The sequence below is a fragment of the Lygodium microphyllum genome, chromosome 16, assembly GCF_053477565.2.
Source record: "Lygodium microphyllum isolate KBCC chromosome 16, Lygodium_microphyllum_v1.1.10, whole genome shotgun sequence".
Lineage (NCBI taxonomy): Eukaryota > Viridiplantae > Streptophyta > Polypodiopsida > Schizaeales > Lygodiaceae > Lygodium > Lygodium microphyllum.
In genome coordinates this window covers 84,238,185-84,245,674 of record NC_141150.1, presented here as the reverse complement: position 1 = coordinate 84,245,674, position 7,490 = coordinate 84,238,185, and the positions used below count along the sequence as shown (strand labels likewise).

The following is a 7,490-nucleotide window of genomic DNA, read 5'->3' as shown; positions in this document are numbered from 1 at the left end:
CTCAACAAGTACATCTGCACCATGAGACTTAGCCAAATAAGCATAAATAGAATACCTGTCAACAGGCGAGTCCCAACCTGTCTCTGATCTGATGCTAGAGCCTGCACTAGTCAAAACAGTTTGCTGAATTTCCCCCTTGTTTGCAGTCTCCATAGCATAAGTCCATAGCGCTGACTGAGTCTCTGATCCCTTCTCAATCTGGACTCCATATGCAGAAGCATCACCTCTAGCTGTCACATAAGAAGTACGCGCAGCCATGTCATCCACTAACTTCTTCATTCCACCTTTACCAAAGTTGGTAGCAAGTGGAGCTCCTGTCTCAGTCAACCAAATCTGACCATCTTGCCCCCAATATACCAAATTCTTCCTCCTTGCATCCTGAAAATATTCACAATCCCTGCAATGCTGATGGTCTGTACTATCGCACCAAATACATCTCCGATCTCTCCTAGGTGCACTAGGAGCACTCCTAGGTGCAGTCGGAGCACTAGAAGAAGTAGTAGGCGCAGTTGAAGCAAACTGCTCCTTCAACTTTCCCACCAACTCCGCTTTGACTGACTCCAATGTCAAATCTGTTATGCCTTTGATTATGTCATCAAGAGAGGTAGGCACCGATGGAGCGGATGGTTTTGGAGCAGAAGGTGCAGGCATCGATCATGGAACAGGAGGAATAGGTGGAGTGGAAATAGTAGGCACTGGCATAGGCCAAGAAACTGGCTGAGGAGGAGAAGAAATAATAGGGATAGAAGCAGGCATAGGAGTTGATGATGGTGTAGGTGTCATGGAACCATTCTGTAGGCGAGTCTTCCATATCCTCCTCTTGGTCAAAGTCGAGACTGCATCCTGAGCATCCTGCCAATCAGTTTTAAGACCCATAGGCTTCGTGCGATCCTCAAGAAGCTCACCCAATTCTTCTTGAAGAGCAGGATCAGCAGCTTGCAAGAAAAGCTCAACTTTTTCAACATCCAATGCTCTTTGCTCAATGGCATCAAGCTGACTATACCTCTCTTCGAATTCTCGAATCAACTCCGAAGCAGCTAGACCTTTGTTTGGCATGTAGACCCACTCTCGGAATGACCGCCGAGTAGCCATACCAAAGTCCTCAAGGAAGTATTCTTCTTTCAGGGCCTTCTTAAAATCTTGCCAATGTGTATTTTGAATAAAAAGTTCAGTCACTTTTTTCCTCAAAGCGGGTGTGACAAGACGAAGGAAGTACTTACTCATAAGTCCAGCTAGAACTCCAAAAAACCCCATCTTGATCTCATATGTCTTCAAATATGCTGAAACATTACGGCCATCAAATAGCTTCTTCTCATTCTCAACTGCTTCAATAGCCTTAGTCGCGCTATTTGCATTCTCCTGCTCCGAATAGAGTTGCCTTTGCTGAGACAACTGTTGTTGATGCAATTGTTGCTGCTGCTGCATATACAATTGTGTCTGCTGATTTTGGAGCTGCATATACATGGACATATTCTGCAAAATCTGCTTTAGATCCTCTATTGAAGTACTTGACGCAGCAGTCATTGATGGAGCTGAAGTAGACGCAGCTAGAATTGTAGAAGAAGCTGAAATAGAGGCTGAAGTATCTCCCATCCTGAAATTTCTGCGACGCTTTCACGTCGGGTTCACCAAAGATGTCGAAGGGTTCGTGAAAGCAATATCGCATCCACAAAGGACTTTGAATAATTTCAGGATAGAAGACCAATCAAGTGAATATTGTGTGTATGGTTTAGACTTCAAAATAAAGGGTGAAATCTTGTAAATTCAAGTATTTGTCCAGCTCATCTTATGAGATAATTGACAGCTGCAATTGAGGCTCCTATAACATAAACACCAAGAAACAAGCCCATTTTGTACCTATGATGGATGTCATGAATATGATAGAACCTCCATTATTGCTCTATTATCAACTGTACAGGCTATAAAGGATGCGGTTGAGGAGTTTCAAGGTAAGCAATGATAAAGCATAGATATTGCACAAATTCTAAAATTATCTCTTTACACCAATTCTTGGAATTCTTTATTCAAGGCTTCAATGAATTTTGTGACAACATTAAGTTCACAATGTCCCGTACAGCTTCAACCAACTCCTGAAACATCTCAGCAAATTCTGTTTCCTGGTTGTCTGCTCTACCAATTGGAGTTCCATAAAAAAAAAACAGCAAGTTTTGCAGTCCTGGCTTCTCACAACCACCCTAGTTAGCAATGATCAGCTCTCTGAATAGAAATCCAAGTTTTTGTCCAGTCCACTGTTTGATCAAATCCAATCCTTGAATTAAAAGCAGTGTATAAACAAGCTGTTAATAGAAGAGATCTTTTCTGATTCAAAAACTGGCAGTTCCAACCAAAGTATATGCAACACTGTGCATAAGGACAATTTTATTCTCAGATCAATCAACGACAATCTTCCCAGCTAATTCCCCTCCAATAATCGAAACACTGTTTACTTTATTCAACTTTCCTTGCTCCGATTGAAAATACTGAATGCATTCTGTTTTCTTGGCAGGTCCGGTATGGACAAAATCTGTAAAGATGACAAGGAAAGACAATATTTTGCCAGTACTAGTCACAACCTCAGTGTTAGAGGCATTCTCTGCAATACTTCCACGTGCCTGTCTTTCTATAGGTATTCGGAATGAAGAACGAGACACTCTTCAGTAAATCGGGCTGAACAATGGTTCTTAATCAGTCATACGGGATCGCAAGCTGATCCATCGGATTGATAAGAACGACATCACTGTGATGTTGGAGAAGCTTTGTAGTAAAGGCGCCATCTGCAGAAAATTCGATCCCCCATGGGAATCCCATTCCTGACGAGGTGATGTTTCCGTTTTTCCCCAGACTTCCCAATTTTGTAAACCTTCTTATTCATCTCGGTGCGGTGGTGATAATCATTCTGTCCAGCCCTGGCCACAGTAAAGGAAACACGTGCAGGGTGCCATTGTCCTTATCAGTTTGATCAAACTCAGTTAATGCTTTGTGCGATTCATCCACAAAATTAGATTGAAAAAAGCTCTCTTCTCTTCCCTCGTAGATCCCCGAATGCCCTGTGATTCCTTCCTCTCTCCCAGATATGCTTCATGCTCCTTCAATGCTTCCTTAATCGATCCCTCTCCTTCGTTTTTTCCTTCCTTTCCTTAATCTGTCGAATCTTCCCTGCTTTTTTTTGAATCTGCTTTTTCCCTCCCTTGTTTTTAGCCACCCTTTTCTTTCCCTTTCGACAGGATTAGTGGCCCTTTTCTTTAGCTCCTATGCTAGCACAAGCTTTCAAGATGCTAACAAAGGTGACACCGTCCGGAGAGACATCCTCCAGTTGCATTCGCTCAAAACGTTTAAGTGCTTGGCTACCATGTCCATATAGGCTATAGCCTACAATTAATACACTCCACAACACTACATTACGAAGTGGAAGCTTGTCAAACACATCTTGTGCTCTTACAAGCAAGCCACATTTGACATATACATCAACCAATGCCGTGCCAACAGCCACATCTTTTTCTAGCAACCCCTTCATAGCAGTCTCAGTATGAATTTCCCCAACCTTTTCTGTGGCTCCTATGCTGCCACAAGCTTTCAAAATGCAACGAAATGTTACTGCATTTGGAGATACCCCATCAAGTTTCATCCACTCAAAATGCTTTAGTGCTTCTTCACCATGCCCGTGTTGTGTATAACCTTCAATTAGTGCACTCCAAGAGACCACATTCCGGAAAGGAAGCTTGTCAAACACATATTGTGCTTTTGCAAGCAAGCCACATTTGCCATACATATCCACCAATGTACTTCGATTTGCATCTCTTGGAATTAGTTTAGTACTTCCTCACAAAGCCCATAATCGACATATCTTGAAATAAGTGTAGCCCATGAGATTGCATCTCGAGTTACCAGTCTACCAAAATTCCTTGTTCTTCTCCGTCTTCAGCATAGAATGAAAGAGCAAACATAACAACTAAGTATGTACAAAGTATCAAATCACACACACAACTTTTGGGTGATTTTCACACCTCGAATGTGCAACAATACGACATCCACCCCCTCTAATCGTGCGCATCCTCCGGATGGGCCAACTACCCATGATCGTTATCATCAAGATCCACAAACAGATCAATCCCTTCGTTATGCATTTCCGGTATATCAACAAGATTATCTGTCATATCATCTGTCTCTTCCATTGGAGTTTCTTCTCGTTGCTCTTCTCTTGCAAATTCTTCCAATGCATAATCCTCATCATCTCTTTTCTTGAAAATCTTGATTCTTTTTCCAGCAATAGGCACTCTAAGCACTGTCCCATCCAATTCTGTCAGCTCATATGTTGCATTATCAAAGACATGTCTGACTATGTACGGCCCAAACCATCTTTTCACCATCTTCCGAAGTGCAGTATGCTGATTTTCAAGGCTGCTATCAAAGACTAATACCCAATCTCCCTCTTCTATTGCTCTAGGCCGCAAGGATGCCTGCTGTCAAACCTGTCCTTATTCCTTAGTCTAGAAACCTTCAACCTGTCAATAGCTAGCTGAATATCATCAGGTCTCCTCTCCAACTGTCGAATCCGAAGAGCTAAGAGATCCTCTCTCGTCAAATCCTCCTGCCAAGGTAAAACTGACCAAGTCAAAGCACAAGTCTCAGTCGGCATAACAGGTTTCTGACCATACATCAACTCTGCAGGCATATATCCTGTGGTAACACTATGAGTCGTACAATCAGCCCATAAAGCAAATGGTAGAAGTCTCGGCCATTCTCCAATCCGTCCTCTGCATGCTTTGGCTAATGCTTTCACTATCGGCGGATATCCTCTTTCACTCTTCCCATTTCCCTCTAGATTGTATGCTGTGGTTAAAGCCAACTCGATTCCTAGCTGAGAGAAAAACTCCCTAGCTTCATCTGTATCCAATTCACCACGATCCGCAGTGATCTTACCCACACAACCATACCTGCAGAAAATTTCCTCCAATAAGAACTTACACACTGCACTAGTGGTCTTCGTTCTCAAAGATCTGCCCTCAACATGATTGGTAAGATCCTCTCTAGCCAAAACAATGTATCTCATCTGCCATAGACCCATAGGCATGGTAACCAAATCAACTACCCACTTATAATGAATGCATAGCGGATAGGTTGGATGAAGCTCATCTCAATGACGCACTACTGAATACATTTGGCAGTCTCTGCAAGTCTCAACAAAGTGAGAAACATCTCTGTACATGCCTTTCCACCAATATTTCTCCTTGATTTTCTCATAAGTAGCCCACACTCCTCTATGACCAACCCAAGGACTCTCATGAAACTCCCTTATCACCTGTAACTGTGTCTCTCTATCGCAGACAACCCGCAAAGGTAATCCGCCTCTTTTCTTCGGATGCTTCCAAAGAAATCCGTCCTTGAGAAAATAACCATAGGCTTTCCTTATGATCTTCTTGAACTCTTCATCTGTCCATTCATCTCTTTTTCTTAGTGTACTAAGGTACCTGCCAATCTGCAACCAATCTCCCACATAGAGTTCTTTATGAAAGCCACAATATCATAGACATGACAAACATGATCAACCATAGTGGCTGAAATTTCTGCATCATCCTCTTCTGCAAGTAGAGTCTCCTCATCATCATATCTGGCTCTAGACAACATATCTGCCCCCACTGGATTATCCTTCCCTGCTATGTGTTTAAATTCCGGATTTAATGACTTGATGTATGCAATCCATCTCAGCATGGCTATATTCGGAGTAGAGCAACTCGTGATCATACCAATCAATGGCAAGCAATTTGTCTCTACCACAACTGAAGCTCCAATAAAGTACTCCTTGTCACATTTGAGAGCCGTGACAATCCCCAACAACTCCCTTTTGATTTGCGGATATCTCCTCTGTCTTTCGTTTAGGACTTTCGCCCCAAACCGAATAGCATACCTATTTCCATCTACATCATCTTGACCCACAGCCCAACCTATGCCAATTGGACTAGTGTCAACTGTCAATACAATAGGCCTTTCACAATTATAATCCGCTTTCCTGAGAGTAGGAGCATTCTGCAATAACTTCTTCAATTTCCGCATGGCTCTAGTGTGGCTCTCATCCCAATAGAATTTCTGCCCCTTTCGAAGCAGCTGATACAAACAATCTTCTATGTGTGCAAAATGAGGTATCCAAATCATATAAAACACACAAGCTCCAATGAATCTCCGTACCTCTGAAGTGGTAGAACAATACTCCGCAATCTTGCCTATAGCATTCACCTTATCAGGTGAGGGTTTCCTGCCATAATATCCACACATATGCCCAACAATGACAACCTCATTCACTAGTCAGCTTTTATGTACTTCTGCACCAAGTTCTAGTACCCCAATGGAAACAGAGACTTGAAAGATGGAAACAAAGAGCTCTGAACTCAAAGTAGGTGGATAGGGATGGCTTTTAGAGACTCTTCGTAACTATGTCAGGCTGCTGGAATATCTGGTGACATCCTCCATCCTATTGGTTCCTTTTGCTATGGCACAACTTTTAGTTCAGCCTGTGAGTGGGGAAACTATTCCCATTCCCAAAGACTCAGAAAATTTTGTTTTGGCTCTTCAAGCACAAGGTTTAGAAGTGGTACTCCCTGTGTGGAATCATCCTATGTTTTCTCAGTGCAATCCAATTCTGATCAAGTCGCTTTGCTCTATTCTAAGACACATATTTTCTGGTATAAGGAACACAAAAGGGGCAGAGATTTCATGAAGTGGGAACTACTGGAAATAGATTCAACTTCTGGAGAGAAATTTTCAACATCCCATCCTGAAGGGAGCTCTCTGGAATTCTAGTCAGCAATATCATTGTAATCTGTGGGCTCATGAAGTTCTGTGAAGAATTCCTCTGGATCCAATCTGATAAGTTATAGTCTCCTTCCTCCCTGAATAAGCCTTTTTTTCTTATTACTAGTTAATCTACCCGAACATTTAAGAGTTTCCTGCAGGATTTAGCTTGTGCATATTCTATCCAATCACTAATTCTCCACTGAATTGATTTATCGATGTTTGAAGCTATGGATTCGCTGTTAGACAGTAAGGGCTTTATCTTCGAGAAAATCCTTCCCAACTTCAACCATGACAAGGGAATTCAGGTCGAAAAGGAAAGAAAAATAGAGAAAATCCTCTCTGACTTCATTCACAACCAAAGAAAAGCCAAATAGAGGCCGGAAAGGAATTCCCATTATTGTTGTGGTTCCACCCTTTTGTGCATTCACAAGTAGCATCAGATAATTGGATCCTAGCCAGCGCCTTTGAGTATCTGCATATATGAAAAAATATCCTGGTCCGCAATAGTGTTTCATTAGTGTCGTATATACCAGGCACTCCTGCGCTACCCATCGTATCTGGCGTTTTTGCTTTTTCTCTCTTTTGAGACCCTGTTCCCTCCCAAATATAGGGTGAAGGATAAAAAAAAACAAGCACTGTCATATAAGCACCGTCCGAACCAAATCTTTTCGGATTGTCATTACATCACAATTAGATGGTGA

The 7,490-nt window shown here is 42.2% G+C and overlaps 1 pseudogene; it reads right to left on the bottom strand.

Annotated features, from left to right (window-relative positions):
• Positions 1 to 3,226: 3,226 nt before the first annotated feature.
• Positions 3,227 to 3,769, bottom strand: LOC148023056 (putative pentatricopeptide repeat-containing protein At3g05240 pseudogene; annotated as a pseudogene).
• Between the last annotated feature and the right edge of the window lie 3,721 nt (positions 3,770 to 7,490).